Genomic DNA, 22,422 nt, shown 5'->3' on the forward strand with positions numbered 1-22,422 from the left:
TAGGGGACGTTTTTGTCCCCGAACAACACATTAGGGTAGTGTTTACGAACAATGCATGAGGGTTAAAGTAAAATATGAGGAAGTAAAAAAACAGAAGGTATGCAAAAGTAAACAAAATATGTCACGTCTATCTGTCTGGCTGCTGGTTGTTGTGCCACAGGTTTGTGTGTGTTTGCGCACAATAAAAGGCTTACAGTGCATGAAACAAAAAATCCGATTCAACGTGAACAGTCAGCTGTTTGAATGAAGACAGATGCTGCACAGCTGCTTTACATGAGCTCTGATAAGAAGCAGCATCAGTGTGTGTGCAGAGCTGCGTGAGGAGAACACACACTGAGTGTGTCAGTGCTATGTCACGTTATCACGCAGAGTCTGGACAGATGAAGTCTGATTCGTCCTTCTCTGAGGGCGTCTGTGTCACTCTGGACTCTTCCTGAAAAACCTTCATCCACAGACTCTGAGAGCTCAACACCAGCATGGACCAGATACAGGACTGATTCTTTCTGTCTGGTTATTTGAACACAGTAGACATGAATGTCCTCAGTCTTAGTCTGAGTGTCTGTGGGGAACGTCCACTCCAGTGTGATGTTGTGGTTCTCCTCTGCCTGATAGGAGCTCTGTGTCTCCTTCACTTCAAGTGCTGCTGCTGAGGAGGTGAGGATGAGGAGCAGCAGGATCATCTTCTCTCTGTGAGAGGACACAGAGGTGAAGAGTCATCAGGTTCAGTCAGTACGGCTACAACAACATCAGTCTACAGTCTGACTGAAACTCACAGTCACACTCTGTGTCAGCTTTTACAGTCTGCACTGCTGCACACACACACCTCTGTCAGCAGGTGGCACTGAAGGACACATGACAGATGTGTCGGTGACTGAGGCTGCTACAACTACACAGTGAGTCCATGAGAAACAGCAGAACTGCAGCTGTCCTCCAACACAACAACACTTTAAATGTGCACATTGGTGTGTGTTGTGTGTCTGTGTGTAGTGAACAAAGACAAAGTCAGCTGACAGTTAGAGAGCAGCACGGTGAGCTTTGATCAGACAGAAGGACAAAGACGGAGCAGAGGACAAGATCCTCTGCTTACATCTATAGTGTCAGTTTAGAACTGGATGATCGATGTTCCTCAGGATGAGCAGGACGCTCCTCATTAACATAAAGAGGAGGAGCAGCACACAAACTGAAAATAACTGACAGGCAAGATGAAAACAAGATAATCTCCGTCCTAGTACACTTCCCCTGATGCATGAACAGAGGTGTTGATTATCAAGTCTGAACCTGCAGATGACAGCGAGCTGTAATAGAGCAGCTGTCACGCCTCTTTTCACCACCGCAGCCTGAAGCCGAGGGAACAAACCTTTATGAACAGAAAATGTCGGGTGCGGTGGAAAAAGGACTCAGGTGCAGGTATGAATGAACTTGCTGCTGGTGGTTTATTAACAACATAACTAGAACAAAACCCAAACTCCAAAAATACAAAAACCAACCCAAGAAACTCAAGCAGAAAACAAGCCAAACCTACTGAAACACAGGAGAAACAAAGAGTAACAGGGGAGATGATGATCTGGCCCAGATAAAGAGGAGCACAGGAGCTAAATAGACAAAGGAACAAGACACAGGTGAAACACATTAGGGCGGGGCAAACAATCACCAAAGGCGGGAACACAGGACGTCAAACACACAGACAAACACAAGGGAGACAGGACTTTCAAAATAAAACAGGAAACAGGACGGAACCAAAGCAAATTCACAAAGACAGCCAGAAACAAGACAGCACAGGGAACACTAGGAAACCTGAAAACTAAGAATTAACTCAAGAAAACAAAGGAAGAACCAAAGAACACATCAACAAGTCATGACAGAAAACCCCTCATGTTCCACAGAGACTCAGTCATGCAATAGTAACTGTTATTGATTTTTTTACACAGCCTGCTAATGATGACAAAATCAACCTGCTGCAGTGCAAACGTCCTGCTGAGCAGATTAACAGTCCACACCCTGTCAGACACCATAACAGAATATGACGTACCTGCCCGTCCTGGTTTGTAAACACTGGCTGTAGTTCAGATGGAAGCGATATGTAAGAACTTTATCAAACTGATCTTTGTCTGCATGAATGTAAATCTGATATAACCACTGTGACATCATGACCCTGATACAAACAGTCTCATACTGTGGGCTGGTGCTGCTGTTATCAGACACACAGTCTGTCTGCAGCAGGTCTCATGTAGACCAGGTTCCCTCTGCTGAACAGAACACTGTGTGTCATTAAAGACAGGTCAGTGTGGTCTCTGGACCTGGTACAGTTCAGGTTCCTGTAGGTGCAGAAGATCTTCAATCTTTCCTGATCTTTACTCACTGCTCTGTTTCTAATGTGGATTTAAAGGTAAAAGACGAAGAGTCTCCTCTTAAATACAAGTTAAAGAGTAGCCTGGTTAAAACGAACCTCAACAGATAGACAACACACGTTTGGATCAGAAGTGTGAAATAGAAATAGATATTATTAGATATATTTGAATAAAATTCACTTCAGCTGCTGATATATGAACACAGTTCAGTCATTCTGCTGAAATCTCATCACCACACTTGGCGCCATGAATGCTGCAGATCACTAAACCTTCACTTCTTTAAATCACCTGGATGTTCATGACTTTGTTGCAGTGACTCCTCTGTCAGTGACCGGTGTCTCTTCCTCCTCCGTGTGTCTGAGCACTGAGCGGGGAGGAGCGCGTCACAAAGAGAAGCTGGCAAACAACGAGGAAATAGATTCCAACCTTTTTCAAAGCTTCTGCAGTGAGAAACGAGTCAGTCAGTCAAGTATCAACACGCCCACGCAGAGGTGAACAGACACTTCTGTCCACAGTCTCCTCTGGAGGGTTCAGAGTCTCCTCATTGGTCCGTGGTCGCTGCGTTCTTACTGTGTGTTTGGATTTATTTGTTGTGTTTACAGACAGCAGGAAGCTTCTCGGGGACATTCAGAGTCCAGCTTTATTCTGGAGGACCAAACATGAGCAGAGGATGAAAAGGTAACACCTTCATACTTTGTTTTCCTGACGGACTTTCTATCATCTCTGATGGATTCAGTCCGCTACATGTGATCAGTACATGTTATTATGAAGGTTGGACCGTTGATTCAAAGTGTTTCATCACTGTGACGCTGTCAGTGCACAGACCAACACTTTCAGGCTGCGTGTGTCCTCTCACTGTCAAACTGTCTCTGTCTCCACACTTCAGGATTTTCATGTCAGCAGTTGTTTCATTGACATTTTAGACTATGTATAAATAATATGAGTTCATATCGTAGCTCTGCTGCTTTATATAGAGAATAAAATACAGGCCAGGGGAAGAGCTGGTTCACAGGTATACCAGAGCTGCTGCTGGTAGTCTGCTCATGCTCCTCCCTCTCTGCCAGAAACATCCAGTGCTCACTTCAGCAGTTCATGCAGCATAAATCTGCACAGACCTTCATGTAATGTCCAACTTCACAGCACAAACAAACAGGTTTACTGGTTCAAAACAATATTCTGCTCTCTGTTATGTCAATGTCAATGTCAGCTTTATTTATATAGCACATTTATAAGGGCGTCGCCCACCAAAGTGCTTAACATTAAAATACATAAAATAAACTCAAACTGATAAAATTCATAAAAGAAATAAACTGCAGTAAAATACAATAAAGATAAAATCACAAACATAAAATCCCCAAGAGCTGCAAATACTCAGGCAAAGGCCAAGGTGAATAAGTGAGTCTTAAGTAGAGATTTAAAAGTGGTGAGGCACTTGCCGACCGCACAGCTAGAGGCAGAGCGTTCCACAGAGTGGGAGCCACGACTGAGAAGGTCCGGTCACCTCTAGTTTTTAAAAGAGATCGGGGGACCTCCAGAGCCATTTGGTTAGCAGACCTAAGAGCTCTGGAGGGCCGATGCAATACCAGGAGGTCTGATAAATAGTCCGGGGCCAGCCCATGCAAGCACTTAAAAACGAATAAAATAATCTTAAAATCAATTCTGTGCTTCACCGGTAGCCAGTGAAGTGAGGAAAGCACTGGCGTGATGTGCTTATTTGTCCCGGTGAGAAGCGAGCCGCTGCGTTTTGGACCAGCTGCAGATGGTGAAGCTCTGACTGTCCAATTCCAATATACAGTATAGGGAGTTACAGTAGTCTAAGCGAGAGGTTATAAAAGCATGGATGACTTTCTCTAAGTCACTCTGCTGACTAAGGTATGGCTTTATCTTAGCAATAAGCCTTAGCTGAAAGAAGCTGGACTTGACCACTGAGCTCACCTGCTTGTCCAATTTAAAAGCACCATCTACAATCACCCCGAGATTCCTAGCATGAGTTTGTATGTTTGGCACCAGTGGGCCAAGGGAGCTGGCAAGGACCTGGACTAGGTCAGGGCAACCAAACAAGACAACCTCAGTTTTGTTTTCGTTTAGTTCCAGAAAGTTTATGTCCATCCATTTCTTAATATCACTCATGCAGTTTAGCAGTGATTGGAGGGAATCTTTGGCAGAAACTCTAAGGGGCAAATACACCTGCACGTCGTCAGCAAAACAATGGAAGGGGATGTTGTGCTTCCTGAATATGGGCCCCAGGGGTAGCATGTACAGAGAGAACAACAGCGGGCCCAGAACCGACCCCTAGGGCACCCCACAGGTCAGAGGGGCCACTGAGGAAGAAAACTGCCCTATCTGAACTGAGAAGGATCTGTCTGTCAGATAGGATTCAAACCACTTTAGGGCAGTGCCTTTTATGCCGACATAGTGCTCTAAGCGAGCCAAGAGGATCCTATGGTCTACCGCGATTGAATCCAAAATCTCAGAGCAAAGTGAATCAAACATCATTACACAATCATCCACACTTTGGCTGCTAAGATCAAGGGAATATAAAAAGGAGTTTTTAAAAGCAGCAGTAAACAGCTGGGGAGTTGTGGGGTTAAAAACATGGAGACGGCGAACTGTTGATACGTTTCTTCCTTTTGTATTATTGTTTCATTTATATCAGGACTTAAGCTGTATAATTATATATATAATTTATATATATATATAAAAGGTTTAATAAACATCTCAGTTCCAAGAAAATAGAATTTTCTAGCTAGTTTTTGATGTGTCAGGCTTTACATGGATGTATAATTATGAACATGACCTCTTTGAGTGACAGCTGTGCTGTATCATTGGTAGACTGTGATCTTTGTGCTTCTGTCTGATCAGCTGAAGTTACTGCTTCCAATTTACACAGAGAATTGTTTTTAAATGAAGGCAGTGTTGTTGTGTCAGCACACAGGAGGTCAGGTTTAGTTTCACTTGCAGCAGCTCTGTGTGTTGTAACAGTGAAACAAAGTAAATCCAGTGAATGTTTCAGGCTTGATGTGAGCTGCTGTCTGTTCTGAACATGAACATTTATGATGTTTACATTTATAAGAGTCGTAGCATGTAACTGTCCTTTTGCGCCACCTGCTGACAGAGGTGTGTGTGTGCAGCAGTGCAGACTGTAAAAGCTGACACAGAGTGTGACTGTGAGTTTCAGTCAGACTGTAGATTGATGTTGTTGTAGCCGTACTGACTGAACCTGATGACTCTTCACCTCTGTGTCCTCTCACAGAGAGAAGATGATCCTGCTGCTCCTCATCCTCACCTCCTCAGCAGCAGCACTTGAAGTGAAGGAGACACAGAGCTCCTATCAGGCAGAGGAGAACCACAACATCACACTGGAGTGGACGTTCCCCACAGACACTCAGACTAAGACTGAGGAGATTTCTGTCTACTGTGCACATTTTGGCAATGGAAAAATGTTATGTCTGTATCGTGTCTATAAAGGAATTGAGAAGCCAGAGTATGTGGATGAAGGTTTTTCAGGAAGAGTCCAGAGTGACACAGACGCCCTCAGAGAAGGACGAATCAGACTTCATCTGTCCAGACTCAGGACTGAAGACTCTGGTCTGTATGTGTGTGATGTGAGGACAGCTTCTGGTTCTGGTTCTTCCAGCTGTGAGCTCACAGTCTCTGGTGAGTAAGTTAAAGCTGCTGTTCAAACAGTCCACATGTTCATTTAAACATCAACAAGTCTCAACTCACATTTTTGTCCTTTACAGCAGCTGCTGCTGAGACACACACTGACAGACCGGCTCTGAGTCCAGCTCTGAGTCCAACTCTGAGTCCAGCTCTGAGTCCAACTCTGAGTCCAGCTCTGAGTCCAGCTCCGAGTCCAACTCTGAGTCCAACTCTGAGTCCAACGTTAAGTCCAACTCTGAGTCCAACGTTAAGTCCAACTCGGAGTCCAGCTCTGAGTCCAGCTCTGAGTCCAGCTATGAGTCCACAACAAGTCTCAGGAGCTTCAGGACGATACCATCATGGACTAATAGGAGCAGCTGTTCTAATGGTTTTCTGTGGTATCTGTATGTTTGCGGTCAAGAGAATAAGACAAAACCTGGACTCAGAGAAAACCTGCCAGGACCAGCAGGAATCCTCTGTCTGAAGAGAGTCCACAGTCAGAGTCATGAAGTTTGTATGGTTCGGGTTGTAACAGCTGTAAACCCTCACAAATGTCTCAGTTCTGAGGATCCATTCATTTCTGTCTCTGTCAGATCATTCAGCTTCAGCTTTGTTTCCTTTAATCCTCCATTCTCTGTTTCCTGTAAGTCCTCCTCAGACCAGTAGGGGGCAGCAGAGGATGTGAGTCAGTACATCCTCATACTGTAGTCATGCTGTTCACTCTGTTCCATGTTGTCTTTGAGTCCTTCAGCTGTTCTCTAACAGGACATGAAATGATATTTAATGTACACTGCTCAAAAAATAAAGGGAGCACTAAAATACTGTCACATGCTCAGTGTGAACCTGCTCCCATCCGTGAAGAGCACAGGGCGCCAATGGTGAATCTGCCAATCATGGTGTTCTCTGGCAAATGCTAATCGCCATGCGCAGTGTTGTGCTATAAGAACAAGCCCCACTTGTGGATGTCGGGCCCTCATACCACCCTCATGGAGTCTGTTTCTGACAGTCTGAGCAGAAACATGCATATTAGTGGCCTGCTGCAGGTCATGTTGCAGGGCTCTGGCAGTGCTCCTCTTGGTCCTCTTTGCACAGTGGTCCTGCTGCTGGGTTGTTGCCCTCCTATGGACCCCTCCACGTCTCCTGGTGTACTGGCCTGTCTCCTGGTATCTCCTCCATGCTCTGGACACTGTGCTGACAGACACAGCAAACCTTCTTGCCACAGCTCTCATTGATGTGCCATCCTGCATGAGCTGCACTACCTGAGCAACCTCTGTGGTTGTAGACTCCACCTCATGCTACCTCTAGGGGTGAGAGCACTGACAAAATGCAAAGTGAGCAAAACATCAGGCAGAAAGGATGAGAACAGAGAAATGGTCTGAAGTGAACCCACTTACGGCATCTAGAAGGAAGGGGCTGCTCCGGGGTAGCAGGGCAGCAAACAGGTGGGCCTTGGTAAGAGAAAAGGGGGGCTGTCCAGCTGTAGCAATGCTATAAAACACCTGGCTACAGCAAGAAGGGGGGCCTGTGTAGAGGGGTTTGTGCAGGCAGCTAGTGGAGGATTGCCAAGCAGGATGATTACGGGGTATGAGGTGCATAATTAAATAAATAATGGGGAGATATGGTGTAAGGATGCTGAACTAAAGGGACAACAGCGAAAGTGGGGGGCATCTCTGGGCACCAGGTGTTTAGTAGACCACCCCAAGAGAAGAGATGAGTTATGGACGAGGAGCTTGGAAAACCTTATAAAAGGGGAGATTTTCCTTTGCTCCTCAGTTTTGCGACCGGTTGCTGACTCGGGCCTATGCCTCAGAGTTTGCCTGTCTACAGTTGTCTTTTGGACTTAGTAATTTTTGAGGATTTTTCAGGGAAGAACCAAAGTCAGGTTAAGAGCCATGTCTAAAAAATTTACCACGACATGCTGTCAAAGCAGCTCCGACCGTCTATCAGGCAGAGGAGGACGACAACATCACCATCACATGGGACAGTCCGGTCCACACAGACCTGTCTCACAGCAACATGATCTGTTGGTTCCTCTCAGACCCTGTGAAGGTTTTATATGAGATAATGAGGAAGTAAACAGAATAAAGTCCAGCTGGTAACCAGACAGCAGCTGATCACAGGTTTCTGTCAGCAGGTGGCGCCACCATAGAGTCTTTCTTAACAAACGTATTCACAATGTTCACACAGTAACACACATAAATAGAAAAATATTCTTCATTTAACAGCAGTTTGCGGTGATGGAAACTCTGATACATACACACAGAACGTCAGGTCCTCTGTGGTCTGTGTCTCTGTACAACAAACCACTTCCTGTTGCATGTTCCTTATTTCAGTCCTGACACATCCTGAGCAGTGAAACCAGCCTGAACGTGCAGCATGAAGTGAACAACAGTCAGATCAGTCTGATGGATCATGTGTCACATTCAGACACATCACAGTGTAAACATGCAGCTTCACACACTGAAGCTTCATCTCTGTTGTTTCTCTGTGCTTGAAGGAGTCACACAGACACACTGTGCTGTCGCTGTGTCCTCACACTCCTTCCTCTGTTGTGTTACTGTTGATACAAACACATGTTAACAGAAAGAATAAAAACCAGCATGAGCTGCTGTGAGTGTGTTTATCTATTCATATTCACAGTCTGTAGTGTACAGAGGGGTTTAGGTCATTTCTATCATCATGTGTCGTTGTTCCTCTTTCTCAGAACGAGCATGCTGCTGTCAGTTTGACTTTTTAAAACATACAATCTGTGGTCTGTTATAAAGGTGTAAAGACTTTACAATTCCTGGATTTTATAGACTCAATGTTTTGACACACAAACACTCATTTCACTAAATTATTTTACACATGTCAACGTTGTAAATGCTGTTGCTGTTTTTTTCCGCGTAAAAAGAGATCAGCCAATCAGAGACATTGTGTGTGTGGGGGAACTTTGTTCTTCTTCAGTGTGACAGACACTGACAGACCAGCTCTGAGTCCAGCAGCAGACCCAGGAGGACAGACAGTCCTCATCATTGGACTGACAGCAGCACAGCTCCCGGTTGTCTTTGTGGTTACAGTTTGTTTTCTTATGAGACACAGAAACAGAAAGAGAAAGATTCAGCACCAACAGCAGAGTCACTGTGTAGTTCTTTGTCTCTGAGTGATGGACTGACTCTGTCCACAGCTCTTCCAGAGGTCGGCCATGCTGTGTGTTGTTTCAGCTTTATTACAGACTGAGACAGATATGTTACCGACACAAACATGAATCATATTTATTTATTGACAGTTACATTTGCTGATTGATGATCTGATCTGATGTTTATCTTGTAGCAGCCAAGTATTCACACTCTTTAACCCTTCTTAGGGATTTTATTATTGTGCTCTTTTAGGAGCCACCTCAGTGTCCTCTAAAGAGCGGCTCCTCATCCTTTGCCTCTGTTGTTATGAATGAAAATGTCTTTTCACAGAGAGCTGTGAGAAGTTCTCCATGATGACACGAAGATGTAGAATCAGTGTGTTATCATTACTAAATGAACACAAGTCTAAAAAGTGCCCTCCCTCCTCATCACTCTGTCTGATGCACAGAATAATCAGTCTCTTCTGAAATAAATATAAGATTTTAAGATTTTTAATACACATGTTTAACTCTTCAAGATGAATAATGGTCCATCTCAGGGACATTTATTTATTGGTTGGTTCAAGGATGTAATATCAAACTGACACCGAGGAATATTTAACAGGAAACTATAATAAATATTTTTACAATAAAAAATAATATAATTTATAAATAGTTTTAATAAGTATAGGTTTATTATGTGTAAAAGCATGATGACCTATGAAATGATAACACTAAAAAAATCCTGCTGCTCCAAGGAACGGTACAGGCGGTGACTCCTGCAGTCCGCCATCAGCCTCATCTTCACTTTGATCTGCTCCTAGGTGTGTGTGTAAGAGTTTTTTGTTGTATATATTTTGTGCCGCTGTTAGAGATTAATTTCTTTGAAAATATTAATGTATTATTTAAAAATATGTTTCTATAGTTTTATATGTTTAACTGAAACCAGGACTGTGCAGCATTGGAGCCAGTCAGAAACCATGGCTGACAGGGGAGGTCTACAGGCTGCTGAGGGCCAGGAACGCTGCCTTCAGAAGAGGCGACGACACCAGCCTAAGGTTAGCCAGAGCCGACCTGTCCCGTGGCATCAGGAAGGCGAAGAGGCAGTACTCCAGGAGGGTTGCCCACCACTTCAGCAACAGCAGGGACACCCGGAGCCTGTGGCGGGGGGTACAGACCATCACAGACTACAAGCCCCCACCACAGACCTGTGACAGCAACAGCTCTCTGCTGAACCAGCTGAATGACTTCTTTGGACGCTTTGAAGCACTCAACAGCACTCCTGCACAAAAAATCACATCCTCTCCACTGACCAGGTATTTTCCCTGTCCCGAGATCTCTCAGCCAGATCAACGCACGCAAAGCTCCTGGTCCTGACAACATACCTGGCCGTGTGCTCAGAGACTGTGCTGAGGAGCTCGCTGAGGTGTTTACAGACATCTTCAACATCTCACTGAGCCAGGCTGTTGTCCCCACCTGCTTCAAAGCCACCACGATCATCCCTGTGCCGAAGAAGTCCACCCCCGCCTGCTTCAATGACTACCGTCCAGTAGCACTCACACCCATCATCATGGAGTGCTTTGAACGGTTTGTCATGAAACACATCAAGACGGCCCTCCCTCCCTCTCTGGACCCCTTCCAGTTTGCATATCGGCCCAACCGGTCAACCAGTGATGCTGTTTCCACAGCACTCCACACAGCTCTCACCCACCTGGAAAATAAAGACTCATACGTTCGAATGCTGTTCACAGAATTCAGCTCAGCATTCAACACCATCATCCCACAGCAGCTCATCAACAAACTGGACCTGCCACTTTATGCCACCTGTGCATTCTCTTGCACCTTAGTCATGTCATACCAGTCTCATATAAGCTGCTATAACTTAAACTATTCCTGGACTGTTTACATTATGCCAACTGCACTGTCTTGCACTATACATCTTTTGCACTCTTACTGCATTGTGCCTTCATTATGTGCCTTGTATTTTGTGTGTGCCTCATTGTAGGTACATTTTTTTACACTTTATATTTATCTTTAGTCTTTAGTTACATGTTATATGTTGTGGAGTGAAGAGTAACGCAATTTCGATTCTCTGTATGTCCAGCACATATTGCAGATTTGACAATAAAGCTGACTTTGACTTTGACTTATTCAGGGCTCAGCCTGCTGCATCAAACACTGTGTGACTGCCCCCTGGTGGAGGAACACGATGACTGCAGTCAGGATGTGTGAATGTGAACCAAACACACACTGTGCTGTCCCTGTACTGTTGTTGATCACATGTGTTTCTGTGGTCAACAAGTCTCACCTCACATTTCTGTCCTTTACAGACGTCCCCCAGCAGAGACAGGAGGACAGACAGGACTCAGAGCTGCACAGCAGGAGTCCTTTGATATGATCATAATGTTTCCTGTAAAGCACAGAGAGGACTCCACATTAGACTCACAGGAGCAGCAACAGGAGCAGACATTCTTCTTCTTTTACTTACATGTTACTCTGATGGTCCATGTTTGATTTGAACTCAAGAAGACGTCTCAGAAGACGAGACCCTCTGGAACACGTCGTCATGACAACGTCCAAAGTTCAGCTGCAGCTCTCCTCATGTGTCACTGTGGACTCTTCTCTGCAACATCTCTCAGAGACAAATTCCTATGTTCAATTCAATTCAATTCAATTCAGTTTTATTTATATAGCGCATATTACAATCAGACATTGTCTCAAAGCGCTTCACAGGAACCCCCCTAAGAGCACTGTGGCAAGGAAAAACTCCCTTTAAGAGGAAGAAACCTTGAGCAGGACCCGTCAACTTAAGGGGGAACCAGTCCTGCTGCTAGTCAGAGAGGATGAGGGAGAGAGAGAGAGAGAGAGAGAGAGAGGATGAAGGAGAAAGAGAGAGAGAGAGAGAGAGAGAGAGGAGCAAACATGATACAAACATGATACAGTACAGAGCAAACATGACAGCAAGATGAAACAGTGATATATTGTAATGATATCTATATATATCGTCGGTCCATAAGTAGGAATAGTAATTTGATAGTAAAGATGAGCAGCAGGGGCTAGTGAAGTCGATGAGCACAGGAGAGACTGCAGGTCAGTATGCAGGTCTTGAGACCTGCAAAGAGAGAGAGCGAGAGCGAGGCACAGAACTACAAGGAAGACAGTTAACACAGATTATGAGACGATATTACCCAGTATGATCCAGACTAAGGAGAGTGGAGGAGAGGTCAGAGGGTGTTCAGAGGATCGTGTTTGTGCCCCCCGACAACGTAGAGCAAGAGAGACTTCACGGGCCGGACTGCAGGTCATCATCCAGGTCTTGAGACCAGTGTGAGCCAGACTAAGGAGAGAAAAGGAGAGGTTAGAGGGTGAGAGGGTAACTGCTCAGTGGATCATGTTTGTGCCCCCCGACAACGTAAAGCAAGAGAGACTTCACGGGCCGGACTGCAGGTCATCATCCAGGTCTTGAGACCAGTGTGAGCCAGACTAAGGAGAGAAAAGGAGAGGTTAGAGGGTGAGAGGGAAACTGCTCAGTGGATCATGTTTGTGCCCCCCGACAACGTAGGCCTAGAGCAGCATAGCTGTGCTACACACTAGGTCTAAGGCTAACTGTACGCCTTACTAAACAGAAAAGTTTTAAGTCTAGTCTTAAAGGTGGAGGCAGTGTCTGCCTCTCGGACCCAGATTGGTAACTGGTTCCATAATAGCGGTGCCTGATAGCTGAAAGCTCGTCCTCCCATTCTACTTCTATGAATCCTAGGAACTACTAGTAAACCTGCACTCAGAGATCTGAGTGTCCTATTAGGAACATATGGTACAATCAGGTCCTGCAGATACAATGGAGCAAGTCCATGAAGAGCCTTGTAGGTTAGAAGAAGGATCTTGAAGTGTATTCTTGAGTCCACTGGGAGCCAGTGAAGAGACGCTAGGACAGGAGAGATATGATCCCTTTGGCTGCTTCCTGTCAGAACTCTAGCTGCTGCGTTCTGGATCAGCTGCAGACTGTTGATGGAGTAATGTGGACATCCTGACAATAAAGAGTTGCAGTAGTCCAGTCTTGAAGTGACAAAAGCATGGATGAGCTTTTCAGCATCACTCTGAGAGAGGATGCTCCTGATCTTAGTAATATTACGCAGGTGAAAGAAAGCGGTCCTGGAGACCTGCTTAATATGAGAGACAAACGACATGTCTTGATCAAAGATAACTCCAAGGTTCCTCACAGTCGTACTGGAGGCCAGAGTAATTCCATCCAGGGAGAAAGTATTATCTGATAAACTAGTTCTGAGATGTTTCGGTCCAAAAACAATGACCTCAGTCTTGTCCGAGTTTAATAGTAAAAAGTTGGAGGACATCCAGTCCTTTATGTCCTTTAGACACGCCTGTAGTCTGACTAGCGGCTCCGTTTCTTCAGGCTTCATGGATAAATACAGCTGGGTATCATCAGCATAACAATGAAAGTTTATGCCGTGCTTCTGGATGATGTATCCTAGAGGGAGCATGTAGAGGGTGAACAGGATCGGTCCGAGCACAGAACCCTGTGGAACACCGTGGTTAACCCTTGTACCTGTGGAAGACACATCGTTAGTGTGAACAAAATGAAATCTGTCAGATAAATATGATTTAAACCAGCGCAGTGCTGTTCCTGTAATCCTGATCTCGTGTTCCAATCTGTGTAGCAGGATGCGATGGTCTACGGTGTCGAAGGCAGCACTGAGATCCAGTAGAACGAGTACAGAGACGAGACCCCGGTCCGATGCCATGAGGAGGTCATTGGTGACTTTAAGCAGTGCTGTTTCTGTGCTGTGATGGGCTCTGAAACCAGACTGGAAAGCATCAAACAGACTGTTACTACACAGGTGGTCGTTTAGCTGACTTACAACAGCTCTTTCAAGTAGTTTGGAGATAAAGGTGAGGTTGGAGATCGGTCTGTAGTTTCCTAGGACGTCCGGGTCCAGTGAAGGTTTTTTAAGTATCGGAATGATCACAGCAGTTTTAAAAGCCTGTGGTACATATCCTGTTTCCAGAGACAAGTTGATCTGTCCTAATATAGAGTCTCCGATCAGAGGAATAGCATCCTTGAGGAGCTGTGAAGGGATCGGATCCAGAAGACAGGTAGTAGGTTTAGACTTGCTGATGCTGGTGGTCAGCTCAGGGAGGCCGATGGGCGCGAAGCAGTCCAGAGTTAGATCAGGATCCGTTTCCAGAAGTGGCGGTGTATCCTCAGCGGTCACAGAGAGATTGTGGTTGATTTGTCCTCTAATAGTGGTGATTTTATCAGTGAAGAAGCTCATGAAGTCTTCACTACTAAGAGCTGCAGGAATGCGAGGCTCCACAGAGCTGTGGCTCTTTGTCAGCCTGGCCACGGCGTTAAAGAGAAAGCGCGGGTTGTTCTTGTTTTCTTCTATTAGTGATGAATAGTAGGCTGTCCTGGCTTTACGAAGGGCCTTCTTATACGTCAGCAGACTGTCTCTCCAGGCCCTCCGGGAGTCATCTGATTTAGAGGACTGCCACATCCTCTCCATCCTACGTGTAATCCGTTTCAGTGATCGGATGTTTGAGTTGTACCACGGAGCTAGCCTCTTCTGGTTTGTAGTTTTCTTCTTCTTCAGTGGAGCAATCCTGTTTAAGACTGAGTGTAGTGTGTCTGCAGTGTTGTTGACAAAGCGGTCCAGCTCTGCAGGAGTAACATTTAAGTTGGTACCCCCATCAGTACTTGGGACTGTGGGGAGTACTGGTAGGATTGCTGTCCTAAACTGCTTTACGGCGTCTTCAGACAGACATCTGCTGTAGTAGACCTTTTCCTCAGGTGCTGGTAGGTCTGAAAGAGAGAAGTCAAAAGTTATTAATGAGTGATCTGAAAGAACAGGATTTTGAGACCACACTAGCAGGTTCTCAGCTTCCAGGCCGTAGGTGAGAACCAGGTCGAGGGTGTGACTGTGACAGTGTGTGGGTTCATTTACTAACTGAGAGAACCCAACTGAATCCAAGAGTGAGTTGAAGGCAATCTTCAGACTGTCGGAGTCGACGTCCATATGAATGTTAAAGTCACCCACTATAATGACTTTATCTGTGCTAAGCACTAAACTTGATAAGAAGTCTGAAAACTCCAGCAGGAACTCTGAATAAGCAGCAGCAGGTGGACGATACACTACGACGAGTAAAACAAATTCTGACTTCTTCCAGCTTCCGTGAGACAGGCTGAGAGTGAGACTCTCAAAAGAAGTATGAGTAGACTTAGGTTTAGGATTCATCTGAAGACTGGAGCGGTAGATTGCTGTTGTAGCACATTAGATATCCACACAGCTAGCAGCTACATTTATCATTTAGCAGCTAACATCCAAGCTAACTCATCTCTGTGATGCTAACTGTAGCTGCTAGCTGTGTAAATATCAATCAGTTTGAACATCTGAGACTAAATGTGCCTTTTTACAGCACACAGATGGAAGCAGGAAGTCAGATTAAACAGAAAGACACAGTTTGAACACACTGATGATTTTAATGCTGAAAGACAGCTGATCATCACCTTCTGTTAGCTTAGCTTAGCATTAGCTTCATGTTTGGCAGCTGTATTCAAAGATTCAAAGTCTTTGGCATGTGCACAGTAAGGAAACAGGGTTCCCTGTACAATGAAGTTCTTATTTCTGCTGCTAAAGGTATAAGGTTTAAGAAAGACAAAAGAGAATATTAATATAATATTAATTTGCAAAAGAGCAATTTAAAGAGCAAACAAAATGCAAATAAGTCCACAAAATGGAAGTAAGTGGAGCTATAGATATATATAAATTCCCATGTGTTTGAGCAGAGAATGAATCATTGTGCAAAACCTGTCAGGAGGTAACAGCAGGGTCCATGTGCAGTTATTGGACATTAAGGTGCATAGAGAAATAAACATTATTGCAGGTACTGTTTCTGCCTGTAAACAGATTGTGCGGGGTACAGTCCATTGTTACAGACTCCTGTCAGCCGATGAGGAGTCTGATAGTGGAGGAAAGAAAGAGTTCATAAGTCTGGTTCTATCTGAACGACGGATCAACATGAACTCACCTGAAGCTGCACAACAACACTTTGTAACGACACATCAAGGTGACAGTGTTCATGCTTTATAACATGTAACTACTCTGAGCTCAAGGCTAGCTGTTAGCATGTTAGCTTCAGTAGATACACAGCATGGCTGACCTCTGAAAGAGCTGTGGACAGAGTCAGTCCATCACTCAGAGACAAAGAACTACACAGTGACTCTGTTGGTGCTGAAACTTTCTCTTTCTCTTTCTGTGTCTCATAAGAAAACAAACTGTAGCCACAAAGACAACCAGGAGACCTGCTGCTGTCAGTCCAAGGATGAGTCCTGTCCGTCCTCCTGTGTCTGCTGGTGGACTCAGAGCTGGACTCAGAGCTGGACTCAGAGCTGGACTCAGAGCTGGTCTGTCAGGGTGTGTCTGAGCAGCAGCTGCTGTAAAGGACAAAAATGTGAGTTGAGACTTGTTGATGTTTAAATGAACATGTGGACTGTTTGAATTGAACCTGATGCTGTCTGTCTGTACAGAATATTATATGTTACAGTTGGAAGAACAGAAATCAGACAGTTCTCAGCAGACAGCAGCTTTAACTTACTCACCAGAGACTGTGAGCTCACAGCTGGAAGAACCAGAACCAGAAGCTGTCCTCACTGAACACACATACAGACCAGAGTCTTCAGTCCTGAGTCTGGACAGATGAAGTCTGATTCGTCCTTCTCTGAGGGCGTCTGTGTCACTCTGGACTCTTCCTGAAAAACCTTCATCCACAGACTCTGAGAGCTCAACACCAGCATGGACCTGATACAGGACTGATGCTTTCTGTCTGGTTATATGATCACAGAGGACATAAATCCCCTCAGTCTTAGTCTGAGTGTCTGTGGGGAACATCCACTCCAGTGTGATGTTGTGGTTCTCCTCTGCCTGATAGGAGCTCTGTGTCTCCTTCACTTCAAGTGCTGCTGCTGAGGAGGTGAGGATGAGGAGCAGCAGGATCATCTTCTCTCTGTGAGAGGACACAGAGGTGAAGAGTCATCAGGTTCAGTCAGTACGGCTACAACAACATCAATCTACAGTCTGACTGAAACTCACAGTCACACTCTGTGTCAGCTTTTACAGTCTGCACTGCTGCACACACACACCTCTGCCACCAGGTGGCGCTGAAAGACTCATTCAGTCTGAAGTTAATATGAGTGTGTTGGACACATATTTTCATGTCAGGTTCATTAAAGCCTTAGTTTCATTTTATCAGTCATATTCCATAGTTCTCATCTCTTTGCGTTCCACTGTTATCTTATTATTGAACAGTCCCTCCAGGATTTCGCAGGCCTATGTTCAGATTGTTGCAGCGTGTCCTGTCTCGCCTGATGTCTCCCCTCTGTTTCACATGCTGTGTAAAAAAGTTTGGATCTACTTCCATGCAGCACACTGGATCTGCTTCTCGTGGTCTTTTGCTGTTATTTTGTGATGTGCTGCATCTTCTAATCAGAGCAAGGGAGTAAGTGCGTGGGGCTGGAGTTGTGGCAAATGGATGTTGTATCATGTCTGTGAATGTGGTGGTTTGGTTTGTTAGCGTAAGAATCACGTGTACAGTGCAGAGGAAAAGACAATAAAGAAGCAGGCGTGCTCTCCTCTTCACTAAACTTCTGTGAGGGAAGCTGTCTAAGTTACTTCCAGCAAGGTTGGCAAAGTGAGGAGACACTGAGGAAATACACACTAAAGAAAGCCATAAAATCAACAGTCAAACAACAAAGCAGGTGTTGCGAGGCGTTGTTTAAAAAGTATTATTATTATTGAGTATTTACGAGTTTCTGGTAAATAATCTGATTATTTATATATATATATATAAATATATATATATATATATATATATATATATATATTACAACACAAATGGTGGTATGAAAAATCCCGGGGATTTAAAAAAGTCTAAAACAAACAGATAAACCCAGTGCAATTTTCTCATCCAGGCGGGTGATTTCAACCATGCAGACCCCAAGACTGTGTTTCCAAAACTTCAGAAACACATAGACTTTCCAACTCATGGTAACAACACACTGGACATTGTTTACACCACCCAGAAAGGCGCTTACAAAGCCCTCCCCCACCTCGGAGCTTCTGATCACATCACTGTTATGCTAATCCCAGCTTGACCACTGGTAAAAGTTGCCAAACCGGTCCGAAAAGAAGTGAGAGTGTGGCCGGAGGGAGCCACAGGAGCTTTACAGGACTGTTTCAGCACAACAGACTGGGATGTGTTTAAGCAGGCTGCAACCCACAACAACTGCACTGACCTCCAGGAGTACTCAGAGACTGTCACTGCATACATCACCAAATGCATTGATGATGTAACTGAAACCAGGACTGTCAGCATTGGAGCCAGTCAGAAACCATGGCTGACAGGGGAGGTCTACAGGCTGCTGAGGGCCAGGAACGCTGCCTTCAGAAGAGGCGACGACACCAGCCTAAAGTTAGCCAGAGCCGACCTGTCCCGTGGCATCAGGAAGGCGAAGAGGCAGTACTCCAGGAGGGTTGCCCACCACTGACAGCAGGGACACCCGGAGCCTGTGGCGGGGGGGTACAGACCATCACAGACTACAAGCCCCTACCACAGACCTGTGACAGCAACAGCTCTCTGCTGAACCAGCTGAATGACTTCTTTGGACGCTTTGAAGCACTCAACAGCACTCCTGCACAAAAGATCACATCCTCTCCCACTGACCAGGTATTTTCCCTGTCCCGAGCCAGCGTGAAGACATCTCTCAGCCAGATCAACGCATGCAAAGCTCCTGGTCCTGACAACATACCTGGCCGTGTGCTCAGAGACTGTGCTGAGGAGCTCGCTGAGGTGTTTACAGACATCTTCAACATCTCACTGAGGCAGGCTGTTGTCCCCACCTGCTTCAAAGCCACCACGATCATCCCTGTGCCAAAGAAGTCCACAGCACTCCACACAGCTCTCACCCACCTGGAAAATAAAGACTCATATGTTCGAATGCTGTTCATAGACTTCAGCTCAGCATTCAACACCATCATCCCACAGCGGCTCATCAACAAACTGGACCAGCTGGGGCTGAACTCCTTGCCGTGCAACTGGCTGCTGGACTTCCTCACCGGGAGACCTCAGACAGTGCGGGTCGGCAGAAACATCCAGCACCATCACAATGAACACCGGGGCTCCCCAAGGATGTGTGCTGAGCCCCCCCCTTTTCACTCTGCTGACCCATGACTGCACGCCAACACACAACACCAACATCTTTGTGAAGTTTGTGGACAACAACTGTGGTGGGTCTCATATCCGGTGGAAACAAACTACAGGAATGAGGTGCACCTTCTGGCCGAGTGGTGCAGAGACCACAACCTCTCCCTGAATGTGGAGAAGACAAAGGAGATGGTTGTGGACTACAGGAGAGCACACAGTCAGCACACCCCTCTGACCATCGACGGTGCTGCTGTGGAGCAGGTGAGCAGCAGTTCCTGGGTGTGCACATCACTGAGGACCTCTCCTGGACTAACAACACTGCATCACTGACCAAGCTCAGTAGAGCCAGAGCCCCTCTCTCCACGCTGTGCACCTTCTATAGAGGGGCTGTTGAGAGCATCCTGTCCAGCTGCATCACTGTGTGGTATGGAGCCTGCACTGCCACCTGCAGGAAGACGCTTCATCGCATAGTGAGAGCAGCTGAGAGGATCATCGGCGTCCCTCTCCCCTCCCCCCAAGACCTCTACGACAGCCGTCTCACCCGAAAGGCCCTCCGCATCACAGGAGACCCCACCCACCCTTCACACCGCTTCTTCAGTCTGCTGCAATCAGGAAAGAGGCTGCACAGCCTCCGGGCCAGGACCAGCAGACTGAGGGACAGCTTCATCCACCAGGCTGTCAGGAAGCTGAACTCTCTCCCTGCTGTGCCCCACTTTCTCCCCCTTCCCTCTTCAAAAGAACCCTGACCCTGACACCCCCCCCCACACACACACACATTTTTTTACACCACTTTATATTTCTTTTGAGTTTTTAGTTATATGTTATATGTTGCAGAGTGAAGAGTAACGCAATTTCGATTCTCTGTATGTCCAGCACATACTGTCAGACTGTGAATATTCAGAAATGTGATCCTCACATTCTGAAAGCTCTTCCCCTTCTTCATCATCAAAAGCCTCTCTCACATCTAAAATCAATTGCAAGGCGCTCTGAGCAGCGCCATCTTGATCTGTTGTATCAAAGCTATAGTTCTTGTGTCCGGCCTCAAATTTGCAGCTGGGATAGAGAATGAGCAAATGAAGACCAGATCCCACAATATCTCTCTCTCTGAGTATCCAGTGAGTGGTCATTGAAAACATGTCCTGATATATGTTCATCACATGAGCCAAGGCCTGTAGGGCTGGGCAATTAATCGAAAATATACCAAAACCGACATTCACACCCTGCAACTGACACAATGTTATGTGTGATGATTCTTCGATTGTTTCGTGGTGCAGTGGGATCATCAGTGTTTTTGGGTCCAAGAGGTCCTGACACATGCACGCAGTTTTGGAGCCGGGCCCAAATAATCATCACGAGACTAATCTAATGGCGATATTGTTTTTGCGTAACATCGCTCAGCCCTAAAGGCCTGAATCTCAGTTTGAAAGAATAATTGGTCAGATTTCTTTTGATGAATAATTATAACAGGTCCCACAGACCCGAACACCACAGGGTTAAAAAACAACATTGATCAATACAAATAAGGTGATATTGCACTACAGGATGATGAAGCATCTGATGCTGAGGTGCTGGTATGACATTTTGCATAGGGCCCCATAAAGGCTTGGGCCAACCCTGCTTCTACACACACTTACACCGCTCCTCATCACACACACACTAACACAACAACAACACGCTGCCTCCCACTTTTCTTCTTTCCACTTTTCTCATCAGAATCCGGGTTGAACATATTTGGTCTTACCTTGTGTCCGTGTCCAGCCGATGGGAACCACCGACCACAGCGAGCCTTTCACCGCAATGGAGGACCAGCATGTTTCTAGATCCCGTAAACCACATGACCACTTCCAGTCCCTGAGTGGCTGATCACTCCGTGGGATGGGAAAGAGCTGGCGGCTCATTTAAAAACTTTCTGCAACATTTAAGGCGACAGATAAACAGCGTGATCTGTGAATGGGACTTTCTTTAGTTTCAGCTCGTCTATATTAAAGTGTTTGAGGTTTTACGTCGTGACGTACCGCTGCTCATACAGCAGCCGGAGGCGGACAGTGATGACGTCATAAAGGATTCTACTGCTGCGTGAATATTGAACGTTGACCAATAAAAACAGTTCAGACTCTGATCTGAACCCCAAAGGTTAAAGTGTATTGATCCCACACAGGAATGGATGTTTATTTAGAGCTGGAAGAATCCACAGACTGACTGAAAAAAACAGGAACACCAACAGTGATGAGCTGTAGTTAACTACCTGGTGACAGCATCTGCTGCTGGTGGGCGACAAAAAGCAGAATCCTGAGATGGAACCATCCAATCAGATTAAAGGGGGAGGAAGGTTTGCAATGTGAACAACAGCAACTTGACGATAAAAGCGAAGCCACAAATCTTTGTCACACTGTGCTGCTGTTTGTGTTGTTTCTCCAGATGAAGTCTGATTCGTCCTTCTCTGAGGGCGTCTGTGTCACTCTGAACTCTTCCTGAAAAACCTTCATCCACAGACTCTGAGGGCTCAACACCAGCATGGACCTGATACAGGACTGATCCTTTCTGGTTGGTTAAACATTAGACATTAATCTCCTCAGTCTTAGTCTGAGTGTCTGTGTTGAACGTCCACTCCAGTGTGATGTTGTGGTTCTCCTCTGCCTGATAGGAGCTCTGTGCCTGTTCAACACGGATAAAGTGCACAGACAAGCCTCCTCCAATTTCAACCGCATGGGAGGGGGAGCATTTCCCTATAGGATTAATAAACCATTTCCCGTGAATCAGATGACGTCTTCCAGTCTCTGATTGGCTGATCTGTCCATGTGAATCACATGGTGGGATTGAGTGTGTTCAGGGATACACATTCCTTTTTAATGCCTAGTGTGACGTCAGTGGGCCGTTTAGCATTTGGAGTAAGTGAGATGAGGATGTACAATGAAAGTCAGAGGCAGGAATTGCTGTGGGTGACACAGAGTGTGACTGTGAGTTTCAGTGAGACTGTAGATTGATATTGTTGTAGCCGTACTGACTGAACCTGATGACTCTCCACCTCTGTGGAGTGTCTGTGGACATTAGTGTCCACACTAATGTCCACAGAGAGCTCAACACCAGCATGGACCTGATACAGGACTGATTCTTTCTGTCTGG

This window comes from Parambassis ranga, unplaced genomic scaffold (genome assembly GCF_900634625.1).
Source record: "Parambassis ranga unplaced genomic scaffold, fParRan2.1 scaffold_101_arrow_ctg1, whole genome shotgun sequence".
NCBI lineage: Eukaryota > Metazoa > Chordata > Actinopteri > Ambassidae > Parambassis > Parambassis ranga.